Source organism: Chrysochloris asiatica, unplaced genomic scaffold (genome assembly GCF_000296735.1).
Source record: "Chrysochloris asiatica unplaced genomic scaffold, ChrAsi1.0 scaffold00083, whole genome shotgun sequence".
NCBI lineage: Eukaryota > Metazoa > Chordata > Mammalia > Afrosoricida > Chrysochloridae > Chrysochloris > Chrysochloris asiatica.
In genome coordinates this window covers 8,065,867-8,073,303 of record NW_006408601.1, presented here as the reverse complement: position 1 = coordinate 8,073,303, position 7,437 = coordinate 8,065,867, and positions in this window count along the sequence as shown.

Genomic DNA, 7,437 nt, shown 5'->3' with positions numbered 1-7,437 from the left:
TTTAATTATTGTATAACGTCCTTCTTTGTCTCTTAATGCTGGTTTTTGCCTTAAAGTCTATTTTATCAGAGATTAATATTGTCACTTCTGCTCTTTTTTTTTAAATTTTATTGCTGTTAGCTTGATATGTATTTTCCATCCTTTCATTTTTAGTCTATGTTTGTCTTTGTGTGTAAGGTGTGTATCTTGTAGCTTGCATATTGAAGGAACTTGTTTTTTTAAATTCATTCTGCTCTCTGTCTCTTGACTGGAGCATTTAATCCACTGACATTTAGTGCAATTATTGATAGCTATGAATTGATTGCTGCCATTTTGCTTTGTGTTTTATGTGGTGCTGCTGGTTTCTTTGTTCTACATAATTTTCTGTGCTGAGTTCATTTTGTTTGTGCATTTTCTTCATTGCTGTTGATTTAATATTTACTAAATCTTTATGGTTTTCTTTTTCCTTGTTTTGATGTGAAAGTATATTAATTTTCTTTGCAGTTACTCTGTAATTTATTCATTTCTTCCCCAGTTTTAAGCTGTCTGTTTGATCTTGAAATCTGCTTGACTTTATTTCCATTTGAAAGTTCTACACACTTTTTCCTCTTTTTGCTTTATAGTTGTCTTCATCATAAATATATATCTGTTTCCCTATTTCAGTCTTTTTGATTTGTTTTACTTTGGCTACTTCTATATGTGGATTGAGTTTGGGTGATGTTGCTGTGTATGGCAATCTCAGGTTGTTGTCTTCTGTTGTTGGCTCTCAGTCCAAAGGACTCCCTTTAGTATATTTTGTAAAGTTGGTCTAGTTATTAGAAATTCCTTAATTTCTGTTTATCTGGAAGTGTTCTACTTTTGCCATGTATTTGGGGGACAGTTTTTTGGGTTTATGATTCTTGATTGGAAATTTTTTTCGTTCGAGTTTTGTATATGCATCGTTTCTGCTGAGAAATCAGACTTTCTCCTCTGTAGGTAACTTTTTGTTTTTCCTGAGTTGTTGTTAGAATTCTTTCCTTGTCTTTGATTTCAGCGAGTTTGATAATGATATGTCTTGGTCATTTTCTTTTGGGTTCTATCCTGTTTGGAGTTCATTCAATATCTTGAATACTTATCTTCTCATCTTTCATGATGTTAGAAAAATTTTCTTCCAACAACTCTTCGACTGTTTTTCTTGTGCTTGTCTTGTCTCTTCCTGTTCCTCATAAGTTATTCCTGTTCATGGTGTCCCACATGAATCTTAGGCTGTCTTTGAACTTTTTCCTTCTTTTGCCTGAATGCTTTTCTAGCTTACTAGTATTGAGAGATTTATCTTCAAGCTCACTAATTCAGACTTCCATTGATTCAAATCTCTTACTTTGCTCTTTCAATGTATTGCCCATTTCTTAAATCTTAGTATTAATCTTTGAGGTTTCTATTTTCAAGTTTTGATTGTCTCCAGTCCTTTATCTACTTGATTTGTTTGTTCCTGCAGTGTTTTTCTGAATTTTTCTTTATTTTCCTCAACTTTTCTGTCAATCATTTGGAGAAACCTAAATATTATTCTCTTAAATTCCTCTTCAGGGAGTTCCAGTGCCTTATTTTCCTCAAAAATTTTTTCTATATCTGCCTTTTGGTCACTTGTTTGAACCTCTCTGTCTTGTTTCTTAGTGTAAACAGAAATTGTATTGCTTCTGAGACATTGTGGTATTGTTGTATTTGCATTTAATTAATGATTGTATATTGGTGTGTTCTTAGGTACTCACCAATTACCTCCTGATGGCTGTGATTAGAGAATGAAAACATGTGCACCATTCTCTGTTCATCGTTTGTATAGCTCAGTTTAGGATGGGTTTGGCTGATGTTGGTTGTTGTTGTTGATCAGGTGTCTAGCTCCTGCTATTGGCTCTTGTACAGTGGGTGGGACTGTAGAGGTTACAGTTGTGCCCGGGCTGTATGGCTGTATGGACATGGTTACTGTCCCCCATTGGGTGAGGCAAGAAAAAAAAAAAAAAAAGCAAATAGCAAAACAAACCAAAAAGAATATAGTAAAGGAGAAAAAAGAAAAAAGGAGGCAACAGCTGGAAAACGAATACAATAACCTAAAAGAGAAAAGAGGGATAGAAACATAAAAGAAAAAGAAAAAGTACTAAACGCATTAGGGAGAGGAATGAGTAAAAGAAAAAAGAGAAAGAGACCAGAGATTAGTAAAGAAAAATCAAGAGCAAAAATAGAGACAGAATAAGAAACAGGGATCAAGGCAGAGATGGCAAAGAGAAACAGAATAAAAGAAAATGAAGGCAAAGATAGGAGGGGAGGTAAAGAGAAGAAGATGGTAAAGAAAGAATAAACAAAAACAAGGAAAGGAAAAAACCAGAAAGGAGAAAACTTTAGGGGCTCCTTCCTGCCAGCCAAGGAATTCATGTGGTGGATGGACAAGGGATGAGAGAGACAGTGATGCTCTGCCCTAGATGGAGTTCCTATGTTGTTGTTGTTGTTGTTAGGTGCCATCCAGTCAGTACCGACTCATAGAGACCCTATGCACAACAAAATGAAACACTGTCCGGTCCTAGACCACTCTGATTTTTCTGTTCTGGTCATCCATTTTGGAAGTAGTTCATGCAGACCCTAAAGAAGCTAGGATCAAGGTCTTTACATCCTAGAGGACAGCCGGGGTGGGAGTTCCTGCTAATCCAGAGCTGGCCAGAACTGGTTCTGCAGGTCTGAAGCCAGCATCAATTGAATCCCAGTGCTTGGGTTGGTGCTGATCGCTCCCTAGTCACGTTAATGCCACTAACAAAGGCTCATCACCAGGTGGAAAACAGAAGCTTCAGTTGGGGTGTCATCTTGCCGCCTCCTCCCTGGACCTGTTTTTTTGAAGGAACTTTAATGAGACTTGTTAGTGACATCAAGTCGGTTCCAACTCATAGTGACCCTGCATAGGATTTCCGAGGAGTGGCTGGTGGGATTGAACCTCTAATCTTCCGGTTAGCTGTCCAGTGCTTATCCTACAGTGCCACAGTAGAGCTCCCTGATGAGACTAAGGCAAGTATACTGCTGAGAGTATTTGTCTGCAGCCATCCACTGATTTCAGAGACATGTGTAAACAAGCTTTGTATGTAAAAAAAAAAACCTGTGCATGTATGAACTAGAACCCTAGTAGCAACATTATTTTACTTACCCTCATAGATCTTTATAGGAATTGATAAATAAATTTTCTGTCAGTTGTTCAATAATTTTTAATAACCATTCCAGTGTTTGGTTAATCAGTTACGAGACCAAAATGCATTGCACTAATAAAAATGAAAACTGTGCTTAATGCAATGACTGTTGTTGTTGTTAAGTGCCTTCGAGTCAGTTCCGACTTACAGCGACCCTGTATAGGGTTTCCAAGGAGCAGCTGGTGAGCTTCAACCGTCAACCTTGTGGTTCAAACCAAGCTTGCAGTGCAGCACATTAACCCACAACACCACACCAGGACTCCAAAGCAATGGCAGGGGGCAGGGAGGCATAAACATTTCTGCTTGGGTCAATTCAACTTTTAGAATTCAAGCTTGATTTTGTTGGTGAGTGTTTCTCATGCATTTATTATTCTAAAATCATTATATGATCGTATGCTACGGGGTTTTTAATATGCAAAAATAACATACATATGTCTATCTGGCCAGTATATTAGGAGTTCCTATGAAAACTGTTTAAAGTTTATTTGTACATCAGCTGGTTACCAGCATTTGAAACTTGGCTGTTTTTTGTGTGTATGTGGAAGTATATAGAAAATTTTGTAAAAATCATATGGCAAGGGTCATATGATTTAAAAAATACCTCCTATTGTGGCACTATAGGATCAGCACTGGACTGTGAACCATAAGGCTGGCAGTTCAAACCCACCAGCTGCTCCTCGGAAACCCAATACAGGGTTGCTATGAGTCGTAACCAACTTGATGGTACTTAACAACAACGAGTCGGAGCAGACTTGACAGCAGTTAACAACAACAGCAAAGTGTACTTTCTAAGTGGTTTACATTTGTCTGTTGCAGCATTTTTGTCACCAGTCCTCAGACAGTGAGGCTGGATAGGAAAAAAGAAGGATATGATATAAGTGAAGTTCCTGTCTTACAGGAAGAGAAAGCTGCGAGCTTCCCTTTCTAGGAAAGGATAAGATTAAACTCAACATGCTGCTTAGCCCAGAGATGCAGGGGAGAGGGAAGCAAATGGACACCCCAATAGAAACACATCCTCCCAGTAGGTTCAGGGAAATGCTGAAAGCATCTGTGTTGTTGTTGTGTTCTTCCTGCCCCGCCCACATGCTGTGCTGTCTAGCCTGAAGCCATGTTCTTCGTGTGCTATGGGAGAGATACAGAAGAGATATAATTGCATGACTGTAGCAAGCAGAGAAGATAGCTGAAGACTGAAAATCAACATGCCCCCCCCCCAGCCCAAGGTCACCTAGAGTTAGCTTAGAGGTATGAGGAGTCTGTAACAAGAGGCGTTGTTGTTAAGTGCCATCGAGTCGGTTCCGATCCATAGCAACCCTGTATAGGGTTACAGAGGAGCAGCTGATGAGATTGAATCACCGACCTTGCAGTTCAAACGGCTTTGCAGTCTGGCACACTAACCCACAGCGCCACACCAGGACTCCGCTAGGCAGCCCAAAACTGAGGGTCTAGGAGGAAGTTGTAACAGAATTTCAGGGACAAGTTCTAAGAAGCAATCACCAAGTGAGAGCACAGGATGTAAGATACCTTGCCACAGAATCCTGGTGTGTTGCTGTGGGTTAATATGTCAGACTGCAAAGCCTTTGAACTGCAAGGTAGGCAGGCGGTTCAAGCTCACCAGCGTCTCCTTGGAAATCCTATACAGGGTCGCTGTGGGTCGGAACCCACTCGAGTGCACTTAGCAACAACAAACATCAACATTAGGAAGGAAGGATGGCAGCAGAGGATTAAAAACCAGGCAGGTTGAATTACTCCCACCTCCAGGTAAGCAGAAGCCACGTGGCTCAGACCAGAGGTCCCGCTTTATGCCACCAGGGTATAAAGCATCCATCTCCCTCAGGGAGCCCCTACCCCACTTAGGAAGAAGCAAAGTATGAGTATGGGGGCAGTACCTTGAAGGACTGAGTAACTATCTCCGAGAGTGAGTATGCTGAGAGGCTGTTTGAACTAGAAGAGTTGGACTATAAGGTATTTCCCCCCTACCTTCAGTGGTTAACTAAAGCAAACTGATTCCAACTCACAGAGACTCCATGTGGTAGAGAGTATAACTGCCTCATCGGGTTTCCTTGGCTATGTTGTTGTTGTTAAGTGCTTTCGAGTCGGTTCCAATTCATAGCGACCGTGTATAGCATCTCTGAGGAGCAGCTGATGAATTTGAACTGCCAACCTTGCAGCAGCACATTGATCCACAGTGCCACACCAGGACCCTTTCCTTGGCGATATAATCTTTTAAAAAGCAAAATGTCAGGCATTTCTCCCATGGCACTGCTGGGTAGTAGGTTTGATCGTCAACCATGGACCTTTGCATTTGGCTAGGGGACTTGTAAAAAAGTTTTAGAACAGCAAATAATAGTTTCTTGCGTATCTGAATTGTAATGGGTCAACTGTAATCCAGTTAAAAAATATACAGGGCACAGTGTCATTGTCCCAAGCATGGTGTAAAAAAATCAACTGTTTTAAATCACATTTCCCACATCGTAAAACTCTCTCCATTGAAAGGATGTTATTTAAAAGATCTTTGTGTCATCTGCTCCAGACTGTCTGATGATTCTGTGATCTGGAGACTCTTTAGAGGAAGGGATTAGAGTTCATCATTTTTCATCCTGTAATTGATACAGTAACTGCCCATGTAGACACAAGATTCCAGAGGCTAAAAACAGCTACTGGCTTTGTTTGCATTTCTTACTCCAATTCCATTAAAAATGTTTGAAAATTTCAGTGTGACAGACATACTAAAGTCATAAGAGAAATTCTCAAGTAACTTTTCAGAAGTATTAGCAATACAATTATAGCTCTGGGTAAAATCACTAAAAACCAAATCAACAAAAATTAAAACTGAATTTTCTGAGATGAAATATTACAACCTAAGTGCACATTTTTGTGTATTGAATTCTGAGGTTTCAACAATTTCTATCACTTTTGAATTTGTCAAGATAGTTTTCTCCAAATTTAAAACAATGAAAGACCATACAGGAAGTATAGGAGACATTTATGAGTGTAGCATATTCGTAAGTGTAGCACAGTTTATCAAAAAAGCTCAAATAACTAGGAGTGTGTTTTCACAAACAAAAAACCAACAGCCCAGAAATTCAAAATCAGAATATATCCTTTGCTTAAAGGTTTTTATGTTGTTGTTCAGGGCCACGGAGTTGGTTCTGACTCATAGTGACCCTGTATGGGGTTCCCAAGGAGCAGTTGGTGGGTCTCAACCATCGACCTTGTGATTAGCAGTCAAGTGCTTATCCTACAACATCACACCGGGAGTCTTAGTAACAGAATATTGTTTGTTATAGTGTTGTTGTTATTAAGTGCCGTTGAGTTGGTTCTAACTCATAATGATCATGTATAGGGTTTTCAAGGAGTGTCTAATGAATTTGAGCCACCAACCTTGTGATTTAAATGGACCTTCTGGTTTAGTGCATTGTCCCACAGCATAGAAAAGTAAAACAGAATTGCTACAAAATCATAGAAACCTTTATTAAACAAAAATATCAAATGGAAAAATATTGTTCTCAATATATCTTCCATCTAGGTCTATATACTTCTGAAGGCAGTGTTTCCATTTCTCTAACCCTTTCTCAGGTTAAACATCAAGAACATCATACATGAAAAAATAAAAGGCCATTCAGAAAGCAGAAAAGAAAGAAAAAACCAAAGTGGATGTCAGAAGAGACTCCAAAACTTGCTCTTAAATGTAAAGTAGCTAAAGTGAATGGAAGAAATGATGAAATACAAGAGTTGAACTGAAAATTTCAAAGGGCAGCTTGAGAAAACAAAGTCAACTATTATAATGAAATGTGTGAAGATCTAGAGTTCAAAAACCAGAAAGGAAGAGCATGTTCAACATTTATCGAGCTGAAATGACTGAAGAAAAAATTCAAGTCTCGATTTGAAATATTGAAAGATTCTATGAGCAAAATATTGAACAATGTGGGAAGCATCAAAAGAAGAATAAGGGGGGAAAAGTGCCTCATGGAAGTAAAAATAGAGTTCTATGAGAGCCTAGAGGAGGCAGCAATTAACTGTTTTTATCATGAGTCTCCAGAGCCATGGAAGCCACAAAGGATAAAGGAACTTGGTGATCTCAGAGGAGAAGGATCAAGTTTAGAGACCTGGTGTGAGCTGGCCCAGGGATTCAAGCCCAAGCCTGCTGATTGATGAATCCAACTTGCTTCCCATTTCACCATGCTGCCTCCACACTTGTCCGTAACACACTTCTTTTTGTTGTTGTTGTTCTTAAATGTTTTATTGTGAATTATGTGAT